Source organism: Macaca thibetana, chromosome 14, assembly GCF_024542745.1.
Source record: "Macaca thibetana thibetana isolate TM-01 chromosome 14, ASM2454274v1, whole genome shotgun sequence".
Lineage (NCBI taxonomy): Eukaryota > Metazoa > Chordata > Mammalia > Primates > Cercopithecidae > Macaca > Macaca thibetana.
The window spans coordinates 25087008-25103118 of record NC_065591.1 but is presented as its reverse complement, the minus strand read 5'-3'; the positions used below and the strand labels follow the sequence as shown (position 1 = coordinate 25103118).

The following is a 16111-nucleotide window of genomic DNA, read 5'->3' as shown; positions in this document are numbered from 1 at the left end:
TCAATGTAGTACTTAGCACTTGGCAAATTCAAGGTTTGCTTTTTGAAACTTTGTGAATTTTTTATTTCTTAAGAGGCAGAGTCTAGCTCTGTTGCCCAGGCTAGAATGCAGTGGTACAATCCTGGCTCACTACAGCCTGGAACTCCCGGGCTCAAGTGATTCTCTTACCTCAGTCTCCAGAAGAGCTAGGACAGGTGTGAGCACTGCACCAGGCTCTCTGGAAGGTTTTTGATCTGCAATTGGTTGAATCCACAGATGGGAAACCCACAGATATGGAGGGTTACCCATTGATACCTTCCTAGGACAATATCAATCACTAAAGAAGCTTGGGGAGGAAGGGCATTGGTGAAGGGGGCATGTTGACAGATAATTCTCTCTTTTTCAGACCACATGAGGCAACGTGACAAGTTTGAGGAGTGACTTAAAGCAATAAGAAGAAAGCTGAAAGAAACAACGGTATGACAATTTGGCAACCACTTCTCAATGGCCTTCAACTATCTTTTACGCATCCTATCTAAATGGTGACCCAGTCACTTTAAAAACACAATCTTCTTTATTAAATGTTTCTAAGGGAGAAGGTATTTGTGCGTAGATACTATGTGGTGGTATTTTTGTACTGTCTAAATTAGGAATCTTTGCACTGGGAATAAAATTGCCCATAAAGGTATCTTTAAAACTCCACCAGGAATTAGGAGATGGTGTGAATCCAGTTGTGTAATTTGGGAAGACAGCTGCATTTTATCCAGCTAAATCAGCACTTGATACTAAACAATTCCTAAAGAATGTCACTTTATTTTAGCATCAGCCATGCAGTGCAGATTCAAGAAATGATAGCCTTGTTTTCCCCACCGCGTTACTATTGTGCTTTCAGAAGATGAAGGCATAGATTTCAAAATTGAGTTCTCCTCACATTGAAGATTCATTTAGCACATCTGTGGTTCCAGGCCTCCAGCTGATTTAGTCGCTCATGATTCAAATAATGTTAAACAATTTGCATTTTTAAATGTCCAGGTCTCTAATATACACATTCTTAAGGACAAAAATGACTTTCTAAGGGATGCTGTAGATTTGTGAAAAAATCATTTATGGTATTGACACTGAAAATGGAAACACCTTTATCACCTGAATAAAATAATGCCTCAGAAAATGAAAATAAGTATGTATAAACAAATACTTTCAAAATGGAAGGGGCTTAGGAATCCTTTGATTCACTACACAAATCTTCTTAATCCATCAAAAACTTTGTTAACTTTATAGGGGCAATAAGAGATAAAATAAATATGCTCATGGCTAAGACTGCGAGGTATGTCCCAGATTTGTGGTCTCATTGCACAGAGTGAACACGGGGTGACTGTTACACGAGTGTTTGACATTTTTGCCACAACCTTCAATTGACAATTTTGAAAAGGATTTCTAGTGAAATTTTAAGAATACTTATGGAAATTCGCATTTTCACTAGGATAACAATTATGCTACATCGAATTTCAATTTCTTACTTTAATTCTTATGAATATTTCCACAATTTTTTTGTTATTGTTCTTATTTTAGGGGTTACATTAAAAAGGCCACAGGGATTTTTCACTGCTCATACTGTCAGTTGTGTTTCTTTTACTTCTATGGTTAAAGAATGCTAAAATTATGATTATTGGAACAAAGTTTCTTTGAAGAGGCCCATCCTTCCTTTCTGTGTCTTTGTTTTATTCCTTTATAATAGCCCAAGGCCTCAACCTTAAGCAGTTCCCTTCTCCAGAAAGAATGATACTAAATGAAATAATTTGCACATAGGTGCTAACACTTTAATACTGTCCAATTCAATCCATTTATTTATTGAACAAGCAAATATTTATTGAATATAAATTTCAGCGGGTTCTGCATATACTATGACTTAGCAATGTTTTAGTAACTTTTCATCATTTGCCAGACACACTTATATTTTTGTAAAAGATTACTGTATATTTAGAAAGGGTATATGCTTGATCCAAGAAAACAGCATGGAGTCGAACCAAGAACAGCAAGTCTGGAATTTCATAGACCTCAGTTTGAATCTGACAAACATTCATTGTGCTTTAGGAGAACTGCAAATGCTTTAAGGCTGGAACTTAAGGGAAATGTGTGGCAGGAAAGAAGAAAAAATGCCAAGAAATGAACCTGCATATAACAGCCAGATCAAGAATTATTATTTTTTCCTTTTGGGGAGTTTTTTGGAAAGGTAAAAGAACATCACTGAGGGCTATTAAGAAGTGATGTGATAAGTTGGGGGTCTACAAAAGTTATCCCAGAGGCAGTATGCATATGAATCAGAGAAGAACAACTGGAAACCAGAGAGAAATTGGGAAACTTGGAGGTTATGAGGATCTAAACAAAGGCAGATCTGGAGTTGGAGAGAGAAAGGTGGGTATAAGAAATGTCAAGTGTTAGAATCTACAAAGTTTTATTAATTTGCATATTTGTTGTGTTTGTGTGTATGTGTGTGTGTATGTGTGATATTCTATTTGGAGGCTATGAATAACTCTCAATCAATGTAACGAAGTACTCCCTCAAAATAATGCTCTATGAACATGGGATGGGCTTCCTTATAAGGTGGTGATGTTCCTGCCACTGGAGTAGCTCAAGCATAGGCTGCACGTGTGGTTAGTCCTTTAAGGCAAGCTTATATTAGATTAGCAGTTCCTAGACATTGTCCCTGCTTAAATTTCTACTATAGCTACATGAGAAGAGTAGGGCATTATAGCGGGATTGTCCTATTAATTACTTTAATTTAAAGCAAAAATCTTCAATTTGTGATTAATTCTTATAATTTTACAATTAAAACATTTTTTTCTTTTATTTACTTTTGTTTTAAAATGCAAATATCCGACAAAAGAAAAGTTGAAAGCACCATATTGAGCCACTTGTATGCTCACATTAAGGACATAAAAAGTATTAAAGTCTGGGCCTCAGTAGACTGATGGCCTTTGAGAGACCTTTGGGCTTTTAGATTTTATGCTTTTATTCGAATATTGCGGCATGACAAAGTGCTTTCAGGTAGATCAACAGAGCAATGTGATTGACATTATTCAACCTTTCATAAAACAAACCAACTGTCTTAAACCATAATTGCAGGAAATGCTCCCAAAAGTTTCCAAGTGCAGCCTTTTCAAAAGCTAAATTCTAAAGTGAAATTGATGACATCTTACAAATACTTGCTCAAACGTTCCTTTTGCAGTAAAATACAACATTGGAAAATGTTAGGAGCCAAATTGCCAACATCATTCACCAAAGTCAACTATTTCAGAAGCTCCCTCCATAGAGACCTACAGACCTGTATCAAGTCATTTTCCACGTGTAATTTGGAGATATTGAGGGCCCTGGAAGTCCTAGCTCTTTTTCCTTAAGGTGCTGCTGACAAGTAATGCAATTAGGGTTAACCCTCTAAGTGCGCTGTACAGTTTAAGGTACTGGATTTCATATGAAATTGACATGATGTGTTTTAATGATAGAAACTATAGAAATGGTTAAATGTCAATTATGAAGTAATTTATCTGATTAAGCTTCAAGTCATAGGAGGGTACCTCTAAGTGCCTGTACAGTTAAATGTCACTGGATTTCAAATGAAAATGACATGAATTGATTTACTGAGAAGAACCAAAAGAAAAGGAAAGTCAAAAAGAAACACAGCTTCTGGTAACATAATATGTAGATTAATGGCGCCCACTGATTGACTGAAGTGTCAAAAAACACACCTTTCAGATATAAATGAAGCTACTGAAAGAGTTTGGGGTTTTTCTCACTCTCTTTTATTCATATGAAATATTAACTAATAAAGTCAAGGTAAAATTAGTTTTTCTTAGGATCTTTAACTTTTTCTCTACCTCAGAAGCTACCCGTTTAGACAAGAAAGTCTAGTGAAAGAGGGTAACATTCATTCAAAGGCATCTCATTGTACCAGAAATAAAATTAAAATACCTTGTATTGACTTACAAAATCCTCCTTTACCTGCTTCAAATTCTCAACTTCTTTTAGACTTTAAACCTTTTTTATTTTATTTTATTTTATTTTTGAGGCAGAGTCTTGCTCTGTCGCCCAGGCTGGAGTGCAGTGGCGCGATCTCGACTCACTGCAACCTCTGCCTCCTGGGTTCAAGCGATTCTCCTGCTTTCACTCCAGTTCAGATCCTGAGCACTCCTGCCTCAGCCTCCCAAGTAGCTATGATTACAAGTGCATGCCACCATGTCCAGCTAATTTTTTTTTGTATTTTTAGTAGAGATGGTGTTTCACCGTGTTAACCAGGATGGTCTCAATCTCCTGACCTCGTGATCTGCCCGCCTCGGCCTCCCAAAGTGCTGGGATTATAGGCATCAACGTTATCCCACATTTCCTGCCCTTGCACTGGCCTCTCCAGGCATATGGACATTCTTCTGGTGCTCGAATAGGGCCGTGGCCCTAGCTGTTTTCTCTGCCTAGGACATTCCCCTCTGCTCTTTGCAGGCACTGATCTTTTTGATCTTCTAAGAGAGGTCATCCCTCTCAAGCAACTCAAGTAGCTACCCCATGTCTCTTGCAACATTTAAATTTTCTGCAGAGCCCTTATCTGATATCTGTTTTTATGGGTGGAGTTGTCTACCTCTGCTGAAATGTGTGGTCCATGAGAGTACAGACCTTACTTTCCTGTTCATGGCATATACTCCACTCACAGAATGGCAGCAAGCACAGAGCAAGTGCAGGATTCAAATTTTTGAATGAATAGCTAAAATGGTAAAAGTTAGATCTGGAAATCAACTGCATAATATTGATAAGACGTAGAGGTAGAGATTTGAGAAGGCAACATGCTGTTTCTGTTGGAAATATTCTCGGGTCACTCCTAAGGAGGTCTTAATTGAATGACTATGTATCCAGTTTTATTTACATTTGTCAAATATGAAAAAAGGAAGAATGTATGTTCTTAACTTCTAGCCATACATAGATAACATTGGATAAAAGTCTGGGCTCTTAAGCCCAGCACCAGAAGTTTGAGTACTGGCTCCCTTATGTCCTAGCTGTGTGACTTTGGTAAGTTATTTAACCTCTCTAACCCTCAGAGACCTCATCAATAACTGGTTACGCCAGTTCTACAGAATTACAAAGATTAATATGAAGTAATGCAGAAGGATAGTTAGCACGGTTGCTGGCATCCAATAAGCTCTCAATTATTAGTCATATTTGCTATTATTAACAAATGTATGATACCAAGTTGGGCGTTACTATGGGTTCTGACTTCTACATGTGGTCACTTGACCAACCAGGTTGTTTTTTGTCTCTCCCTTAATAATGTAGCAAATGTGACCAACAAAACAGAACTTTGGCCCATTCTCTTTGAGCAACTGTTCCTTGGTGTCTCTACCTGTGTCATTCAGCCAGACTGCCTGACTAGAGTTTAAAGTTGTTTTCATCAATATAGATGTATAGCAACATTAATGTTAAAACTACTTTTTGGAGGTGTATTAAGGAAAATGTCATTTTGTCCTTATCTTTCCTATAAAAATTTAGTTACTGTATCTTTAAAAAGGTCAGCCTTTTTCTCTTCCAAAGTGTCAAAAGAAATCTCAAAATATGGTGTGACCTTGAACTAATTGCTTTCCCTTTCCGTGTCTCAGTTTGCCTGTTTTAAATAAGTCTAATAATTCCTAACACAGCAGCTGCTCACTTCATAGTAGTGAGGTGAAAATTAGTTTCTCATGTTCAAAACCAGAGTCACCTTCAAAACTGTCCTCGATACACACCCCCACATTCATTTATCTGCCAGGTTCTTTCGTTCTCCCATGGGCAAAGTGTATGGCATGTGTCCCTTCCTTTACACTCTACCTGCTTTCACTCCAGTTCAGACCCTGAGCACTCTTCCCATCCTGCCCCAATCCAACCCACCCATGGCTAATACACAGCCAAAAGCACCAGCTGTCATGCAAACAGCATGGTCCACTTATTGAGTGCTTACTCTGTGCCAGGCGCTGTGCTCAGCACTTCATGTGCACTGTCATTTCACTGTAGCTCCAATGATTGCCACGCCCACATTCAGAGACTCTCATTAGCTACATGCTGATATCCCCATTCATTACCCTTTATAACACGTCCCTAAGCTTGTACTGCCATTCACTGTTTAATGATCTTGGGTAAAACGTGCTATGAAATCTCAAAAGATCTCAATTCGTCATCAATAAAATAAGTGAAAATTATAGTTCAACCTCACAAGTTTATCATGGTTTTTTTTTTTATCTGTGGCACAATTGCTATTTCAATTCATCTATCTATCTATCTATCTATCTATCTATCTATCTATCTATCTATCTATATCTATCTATCTAATATCTATCTTTTTTTTTTTTTTTTTTTTTTTTTGCTTGGGGAGATACCCTAGGTCCTGTAGGTTGTTTAGCAGCATTCCTAGCCGCTACCCACTAGATGGCAGTAGCATCCTCTCTTCCCCACTCCACCTCCTCACCCCCCCATTATGACAATCAAAATGTCTACAGACATGAACTAATCCTCTCCTCCCCACCACCCTACTGAAAACTGCTAGGGTGTTGGGATGCGTAAATCAGATAGTTTTAAATACTGGACGTAAAGTGTCCCTTTCTTTCTTTCAATGATTGGGAGAAATTTGCACGTTCCCTATTCCCCAGCATATCAACATACTTGAGGCTCCCAAGATTAGTCCTGGGTTGTCCTGCCGCCTTGCCTGTGTAGCTCTCTCTACTGCAACACTCTCTAACCCAGCTTCTGCCTTGCAAACACCTATCCATCCTCTAAAATTCTTTTCCTAGGGGAAGTTTCCCCTAATTCTTTCCAACTGCATGATATTTCTCCCTCTAAATACTTTCAAATGTCATTTTTGTTCTGCCATGTTGTATAGTTATGTGTATAATAGTATCATCTCTCCTGTTGAAACTGAAAACTGCATGAGAATGAGATTCATTGTTTTCTGTCTTTTTAGCCACCAGCGAAATGAGTACAGTTGCTGGCATATATTAGTTGCTCATTAAATGTTTGTTAAATTTTATTTAGGACACAAAAGAAATAAATGGCTTATTATAAGGCAATGACTAAAAACATTAAAGTAAACTAAAAAAAGTTAGAGAACACAAAATTAAACTTATCTCCAGATGCTTGTTGAAATAGATAATTGAGCCAATAGAGGTTTATTGTTCAAATTATTCATGCAACTGCCTTAATTCTCTGTTTCTCTTTGCACATGTAGGAACAGCTGAGAAAGAATTATAGTTGTCATTTGAAAACTATTAAGTGATTTGCCTGCTGATGGAATTTGTATTCTTTTGCTAGAAACAGAATTTATCAAATAAAGGAGGTACAAGCAAATCTACATTATTGCTTTATTAATCAAAAAAGAGAGCCAAGGAGGCACTGCTAGTGTGGAGTGACGGCACTGAAACTGAACCTTTTTCCCCCTCATCTCTTCCTGTGGTTTCAGAAAACAATCACGCATTCTCCCCCAACACGCATACAGTTGTTTGCTATGGCAGGTGTAATTCTCTTTTCCCTGAGAGTTTGAAATCTAGCCAAGCTTATGCATGGCCACTGATGTATGATGCAGTTGTGATAAAGTAGAAGAGAAACTGATCTTCAATTTGGGAAACATGGATTAAAGATCCAGCGTTAACACTTCATAGCACTGTAAATATGTTACATTGAATAATGCCTCCCCTCAACCCCCCAAAAATGTCCATATTTGAATCTCTGGAACCTGTGGCTATGTCTCGTACATGGCAAAAGGGACCTTGCAGGTATGGTTAAGTCACATATTTTGAGATGGGAGATTATCCTGGATGATCTGGTGAGTCCAATGTAATTATAAGGGTCCTTATAAGAGAAAGGCAGGAGGACAAATAGCTTAAACTGTCAGGTAACATAATTGCTGGGCAAATGACTCAAGACAAGCCAACCACAAACTTTTTTTTCATGGACTATAAGAAGGGAGAAACCCTTGATCCACTGAGGTGGCCAAAATGATGGAATGTGAATCTGGAGTTTGGGAATTTCATTGCCATCACATACGAAAACCAGCCTGAGAAAAATGTCAGCAGTGAGGGAAGTAGAGCTATGAGATTAAGAGTGATAGATTCCATGTATCAGCTTATTAGGTATTAAACATCTAGATCTAATCATACCTGAAGCTACTCTGGTTACATGAGCCAATAAAATGTACATGCATAGGAATCATCAGAATGGGCTGTACCACCCATATTTCTATCAACATTCTGTTCATGATCATATAGGTATTCTCTAAGAAGTATGGAACTTTCTTTACAGCTCACTTCCACTCCTTCTGAGCCGTCACCAGAGTCACCCTTAATGGTTTGTTCACACCAATGCAGGCTGTACTGTAGCATATTCACAGTTATGCAACCATCACAACAGTGTCATTTTAGAATATTTTATCATCCGAGAAACTTCGTACCCATTAGCAGTCATTCCCAAGCCCTCACCCTGCCATCAGTAAACGCTAATCTACTTTCTATTTCTATAGATTTGCTGATTGTATATTCAGATTGATATAGATCTATATCCATATCATATTCATATTCAGTATTTTATATAAATGGAATCATACCATGTGTGGTCTTGTGTATCTGGCTTCTTTCACTCAGCATAATGCTTTCAAGTACGCCATACCACATATCATTATTTCATTCCATTTTATTGCCAAATAATATTGCATTATATGAGTATACCATATTTCATTTCAGTTACTATCATTACAGGGTAGAATACTTTTGAGTGAATGGGATGGAGAAGAAAGGAGCAGAAGTGTTGTTATTTTTCGGAGACACAGTCTTGCTCTGTTTCTGGAGTACAATTGCACGATCTCAGCTCACTGCAACCTCCACCTCTACAACTCAAGTGATCCTCCCACCTCAACCTCCCAAGTAGCTGGGACTGCAGGTGCGTGTTGCCACACCCAGCTATTTTTTTTTTTGTATTTTTTGTAGAGATGGAGTTTCACCATGTAGCCCAGGCTGGTCTCAAACTTCTGAGCTTAAGTGATCCACCTTCCTCGACCTCCCAAAACGCTGGAATTACAGGCGAGAGCCCCCATGCCCTACCAAAAGTGGGATCTTAATGGCTGCTCAGGCCCCCAGGAGCAGCAAGAAGATATATTTGACTAGAGCAGGGAAACGATGGTTGAAGAGGGATGCTGAAAATTCTGGGGAAGCATGCCAAAGGCCCATTTTCTTCCCTCCTGCTGGCCCTACCTGGAGTCAGGGGAATAACAGGTGACTTGCTCATCCTATCTGGAGGCAACCTAATGCAGAAGAAAGTACTGCGTTCTTACTCACTAACTCCGTTAGCTTGGGAGAGTCATTTAAGTCCGTGAAGTATCAGTTTCCTCCAATCATCCCCCTGCTTCTCCATTTATTTCCTGCAGCCCTATTCTTACTTCATGAATAATCATGAAGATCATATTGTGAAGAGGGTAAAAGTATTTTATAAATTGGAACATATTTTCAAAAGTACAACAACGCTTCAATACAACAATGTGCTAGAGGCATTTTGAAATGCTTTCTTATGAAAGGAAAATGCTTTTGAGGTCCCTGAATTTCTTAGGAATTTACAGGTAAATAAGGAATGAATCAGAACCCCCAAGTAGCTACTGTGGTTAGTTGAAAATGGGCCCTAACAGACTCTGATGCCCTTCCAGGTAGCAGTCTATCTTATTCATCACTGTACCACATTGCTTGCCACGATTTATAGGCTATAGTAACATCAATAAACCTATTTTATTGAAGCAAAACAGAACTTTCTATCATTGTGCATCAATCAGTACATGCATGATTTGTGTGCTGTATCCTCCAGTCATCTCTATTAAAGAAAGAAAAAGAAGCACTAGTCTAGCTTACATTTAATGAGCACTTACTATGTGACAGACACTGTGCTACGCTCTTATATGCATTAACTCACAACAACCATCCTGCCTCCTCAATAAAGAATTCAAGGGTGAGAGAAGTAATATGTTTATTAAGTTTGAAAACTAATTTTCAGTGCTGACTTTATGCTGGTTTGATTTAAAGTCAAAGCCTTTAAAAGGACTTTGGTTTACTTTATTTATTAGAATTAAGCATAATAACTATATATTATCTCATTTCCAAAGACTGGGTCCTAAAGAAGAATCCAAAGAGTTTTGTTTTGTTTGGGGTCCATTTGAAAATATTTTGAAAATCATATGCATTAATTCTGAATGTGATACACTGTATGGCTCACCTGAGGTGGTTCTTAGTTCAAATTATAGTTTTTAAAGATACTGAGGATTCCTTAGATCCTTAGTGTCATTCTCTCTGCCAAATCAGAAAACGTCTATATATTCTGTGCAACCATACTTTATCCTGTGATTTATTTTTCCAAAACTTTTCAAAACTCAACTCATCCATAAAATCCTCTGTGATCAAGGCGGAAGCCACCCAGACATTCTGTTAATATCCTCAGTGTGATTGATATTTCTCTCCTGCAGTGTGGCAAGATAGCATATGCGTATATGGGCAAGCGTATATATCTTTATGTTAATGTGCATCTGTTCCTCTTATCTCTACCATACTATTAAGATATTAAGCTCTCAGGGCCTGTCTTTCTTTCCCTTCACAGAAGACAGCATTTATTCTCCTGGGTAACCCTAGTGCCTAGTTTTGTGGTATAATGTACATGTTCAATAAACATGTACTTAATGAGTAAGTGCTCAATGAAGACAATGACAACACGGAAAGAAAATATCTTTCGGCACACAGAGAAAATAAGATCACATACAAATAGAAGTTTTAATAGTTTGCCTTCTTGGGCATTTTATTTTTAAGTATTCTCAGATGAAATATGCTGTATAATAGCTGAGATTTAGCAGGTAATTTTTATTTCACCTCTGTTTTCCAAAACGTTGCCATTTGCCAAATGCACCATACTTAAAATGTGCTTTTCCGACTGGGCCCAGTGGCTCACACCTGTAATCCCAGCACTTTGCGAGGCCGAGATGGGTGAATCACAAGGTCAAGAGATCATGACCATCCTGGTCAACTTGGTGAAGCTCTGTCTCTACTAAAAATACAAAAATTAGCTGGGCGTGGTAACATGTACCTGTAGTCCCAGCTACTTAGGAGGCTGAGGCAGGAGAACTGCTTGAACCCTGGTAGTGGAAGTTACAGTGAGCTGAAATCATGCCACACACTCCAGCCTGGCGACAGAGCGAGACTGTCTCAAAAAAATAATAATAATAATTTTCCCCTTTCGTGTACATTATAGTGCTTTATGGTTTTGTATGTCTCAGTGTCTTAAAGCTATGGAGTTCACTTATGTCTTGTTATTTATCATAGATTTATTCCTTGGGTTAAGGCCAAAGAAGAGAACTCAAGATGAACAATGGAGTTCTAACTCACCAACTCCCTTCTGTTGATATTAAAAAAAAAAAAGTTTGAAAAATTTAAATTCTGAGTTGCATGAAACTGTTGCTTGGTTATACTTTCTGTCAGTTTCTGTGAATTATTATTGCTACCTTAATCAATAACAGTAACCATAAATAAACAATAGAGCCACCAATGCTTGAGAAGATTTGAATCATATTGCTTAGATTTTCATCCCATTTCTACTTCCTTTCCATTTGAATGATCTTGAACAAGTAAGTTATTTAGCTTTTGTCTTCCTCCTTTGAAGTAAAGGTGAAAAGAGTGCTGTGACTCCAGGAGATAATTCATGTAAAGGAGCTTAGTTCTAGCCATATGCATGGGAATTTATTCACATCGTTTATTATTACCTGCCATTATTTTTAGGATAGTGGTATTGATAAGTAGACTGGGTTAGGTAAACTCCTCCATGAACAGATGCCTTCAAGACCTTTTTAAAAAGGGATTCCCAACCCTTCACAGCACCAACCCGGTTTTATCCAAGAATGCTAAAAGAAAGGTAAATTCAAGAGAATCCAGAGCTATTGAGGGGTTCCTTAGTCTTACTTGCAAAAAGATTTTCCTTTACCTCTCAGATACTAACTACTCCATGAATACAATATGGTCATGGTTCCAATAGTCTAGCAGAAGGATAGTGTCAACAATCTGGATGAAAATGTAGTCAGCTTAACTTGAAGGACATTTATTTGAGCATTTAATTGCTTCCAGAGATTGGACAGCAGTTATATGAGGGCTCAAGCTCTCCCAGGCAACACCTTGATACCTTCACTGACAAGGTGCCCTCTCTTTTGCACTTTACAGGCTTGCAGAAGTCTAAGTCCATCATTTTTGCGACTCATCCACTCCTTTCACTGAGACCCAAATGTCTACCACACCAGAAGTGGTCTTAGCTTTACTGGTGAATGGCAAATAAATGATTGCCTTTCCCTTTCACCATCCTCAAAGTCTCTTGTCAATTTCTACCTCTGGACATTACATCTCACACTCTTTTTGTTTTGTCCTATTTGTAATTGATCAAACAGATTTGTTTATGTTAGTTTTTACTCCTCACCTCCTCCCAGGCGTTTTACCATGTTGCTGGCTGTTGCAGCCCTTCAATTTTATGACTTACAACAACAGGCAAGAGTTATTATCACTGTTACAGATTAAGGCAGAGGAGTCATGATAACATGAAAACATGATAAATTCACAGGACCAGGGGAACAGAATAGAGAACCCAGAAATTAATTCATATATCTATAGCCAACTGACTCTTGACAAAGGTGCCAAGACCGTACGTCGGAGGAAGGACCGTCTGTTCAATAAATGGTGCTAGGTAAACTGGATATCCATATGCAGAAGCACAAAACTAGAGTTTTAAATACACAAAAATCTACTCAAATGGATCAAAGCCCTAAATGTAAGACCCCAAACTATGAAACAATTAAAAGAAAACATGGGGGGAAATTCTTTTTTTTTTTTTTTTTTTTTTTTTTTGAGATGGAGTCTCGCTTAGTCACCGAGGCTGGAGTGCAGTAATGGGATCTCGGCTCACTGCACGCTCCGCCTCCTGGGTTCACGCCATTCTCCTGCCTCAGTCTCCCGAGTAGCTGGGACTACAGACACCTGCCACCACGCCCGGCTAATTTTTTTTTTTTTTTTTGTATTTTTGTATTTTTGTATTTTTAGTAGAGACGGGGTTTTCCTGTTAGCCAGGATGGTCTTGATCTCCTGACCTCGTGATCCACCTGCCTTGGCCTCCCAAAGTACTGGGATTACAGGTGTGAGCCACCGCACCCTGTTCATAGTGGGGAAATTCTTTAGCACATTGGTCTGGGAAAACATTTTATGAGTAAGACCTCAACAGCATGGGCAACAAAAACAAAAACAAATAAATGGTATTATATAAAACTAAAAGCTTCTGCACAGCCAAGAAAACAATGAACAGAATGAAAAGACAACCTACAGAATGGGAGAAGTAAGTTGCAAACTGTTTATCTGACAGAGGATTAATACTTAGAATATGAAAAGAACTCAAACATCCTGACAGCGAAGAATAAAAAATAAATAAAAAACAGAAGAGAAAAACAAAGCAAACTATCTGATTTTTTAAAAAATGACTCAATGATCCGAATAGACATTTTTCAACAGAAGGCATACAAATGGCCAAAAATATATGAAAAAATGTTCGACCTCACTAATCATCAGGGAAATGCCAATTAAAACCGAAGTGAGTTATCATCACCCCAGTTAGGATGGCTATTATCGCAAAGGAAAAACAAAAAAACAAATGCTAATGAGGATCTAGAGAAAAGGGAACTCTTATACACTGTTGGAAATGTAAACATGTACAGCCAACATGAAGAAAAATATGAACATTCCTCAAAAAACTACAAACAGAACTACCATGTGATCCAGCAATCACATTACTGTGCATTTATCCAAAGGAGAGGAAATCAGCATCTATATTCCCTTGCTTATTGCAGCACTATTCGCAATAGCCAAGGTATGGATTCAACCCAGGTGCCCAAAAACAGATGAATGGATAACCGAAATACAGTATATATACTCAATAAAATACTATTCAGCCATAAAAAAGAATGAAATCCTGTCATTTGCAGCATTATCGATAGAACTGGAGGACATTATGTTATGTGAAATAAGCCAGGAACGGAAAGTTAAATACCACATGTTCTCACTCATATGTAGAAGCTAAAAAAAAGTTATCTCATAATAGTAAAAAGTAGAACAGAAGATACTAGAGTCTGGGAAGTGTAGGGGAAACAGAGATGGGGAGAGATTTGTTAAAGGATACAAAATTAAAGCTAGAAAGGAATAATTTCTTGTGATCTGTATCACTATCGGACAACTCTAGTTAACAAAAATATACTATATAGTTTCATAGAGCTAAAAAGAGGATATTGAATGCTTCAACACAAAGAAATAATAAAGGGGTGAGGTGATGAATATGCTAATCAATATATATTATCTGTATTGCAATATCACTATATACTCCCAAAATATGTGCAATTATTATGTCAGTTAAACAAAGCTGAAAAAAAATACTGCACAGACAGGAAAAAATGAAAAAATTAAAAAACCCAATATGGATTATAAAGGGGTGGTGTGTGGGTGTGCATGTGTGTGTATTTTAGAGGAGGAAGAGGTCATTTTTATCCTTTAAATAGCTTTTGCTTAGTTTGTAATTTATTTTATTCTCCTAGTTTATGTACCTACATGTCTATTTCTTGCTTTAAAACAAGGAAATGTTACCCCCAAATAATACTATTATCTAGATATTTTTCTACACATATACATTTCTGATACATGTAATATATAAAATTATTGATGTCACATTTACATAATTTCTTGTAATCAGAAATTTAAAATTAATATTATAAATATAGTCCCATAGCTATACATTCAGAGCAGCAGCAGCAGCATTGTGAAACACTGTATAGTGTTTCATTATATCAATAAACTATATGACGCACTCTATTTTTAGTTTTTTAAGTTGTTTCCAATATATTGCAACTGCTTACAATACTCTAATGATCATGCCTGTAGATATGTCTTCATTTATCCACTGATTTATTTGCAATCTTAGAAAAGGAAGTGGCACATTTTAAAGACATTTGAATCACATACCATATAGGTCTCTGAAAGAGTTATATTAAACTATACTCTGAACAGCAATTTATAAAAATGATCTTTCTCTAAACTCTTACCACTACAGGATGTTTTAATTTGGTTTTAAATTTAAAGAGCAATGAGGAGGCATCCCATAGAGCTTCAATCTCCCTGAGTAGGGCTACATTAGATTTATAGTGTACAGATTTGTTAACCAGGACTGAATCATGGGAATGTGGGCATGTTTGTTCTATTAGCAAGAACTCTATGAGTTAGATCTAATAACTATTTTAGCCACTACCAATACAACCAAATTTCAGAGACATCCCAAACTGGAAAAAGTGTATGCATTTTTTATCAAAAAATTCCCACAGATGTAATAATAGCAAATATTCTTTCAGTTCTTTTTAGATTGGAGGCAATAATGTTGTTTCACTTGAAATTATGTAACTCATTATAGACATTGTGGAAATTCAATTTATAGATATGTTTTCAGAAATAAGTAGAACTCTATTTGTTGCTCAATAAAAATGTCAATCATAAAGTAACAGCCACCACAACTTACTCATGTAGATGTCTACTTTTTGTGAATGAATCAGAAACCTGACAAGGCTATTTGGAACTTTACTTGTTCCTATCTGTTGCTTTGTCCAGTTAATCAGTTACTGACCTTTTGGAAGACAATAATTCTCAGTCCCTCTACTAGCAAAAAGAAGACAGAAGTAAACATCAGTAGGGATATGGCCAAACCCTATTCAGATAGGACAAAAAATCTGCATGACAATGCTTACAGGCAACAGAAAATGAAGAGCTATGATAGTTAATCAAATGAGTGATTGCATTTTCTGATCTCTAGGAGTTTAATAAATTTTCACAAAGGGTTCTTGGAAAATTTCTCTGAATATCCAAACATTCTATAGAATTTGTTATGCATTTATTTATCAAATGCATGAATGTAAATATCATTAGAAGCTTCATAAATCTCAAGGCAAAATTAAACTTAGAATGCTTTCACTATGATGTGATTTGGTTAAGCTGTGATTTATGGGTGCCAGGAAACCAGATAGCCTTGAACTTCTGAGATAAACTTT

General features: G+C 37.2%; 1 protein-coding gene across 10 annotated transcripts in view; it reads right to left on the bottom strand.

Annotated features, from left to right (window-relative positions):
* The window catches only part of LRRC4C (leucine rich repeat containing 4C), a 1316491-nt gene that overhangs the window by 188896 nt on the left and 1111484 nt on the right, over nt 1-16111 (bottom strand). The gene's annotated exons all lie outside the window — the stretch shown is intronic.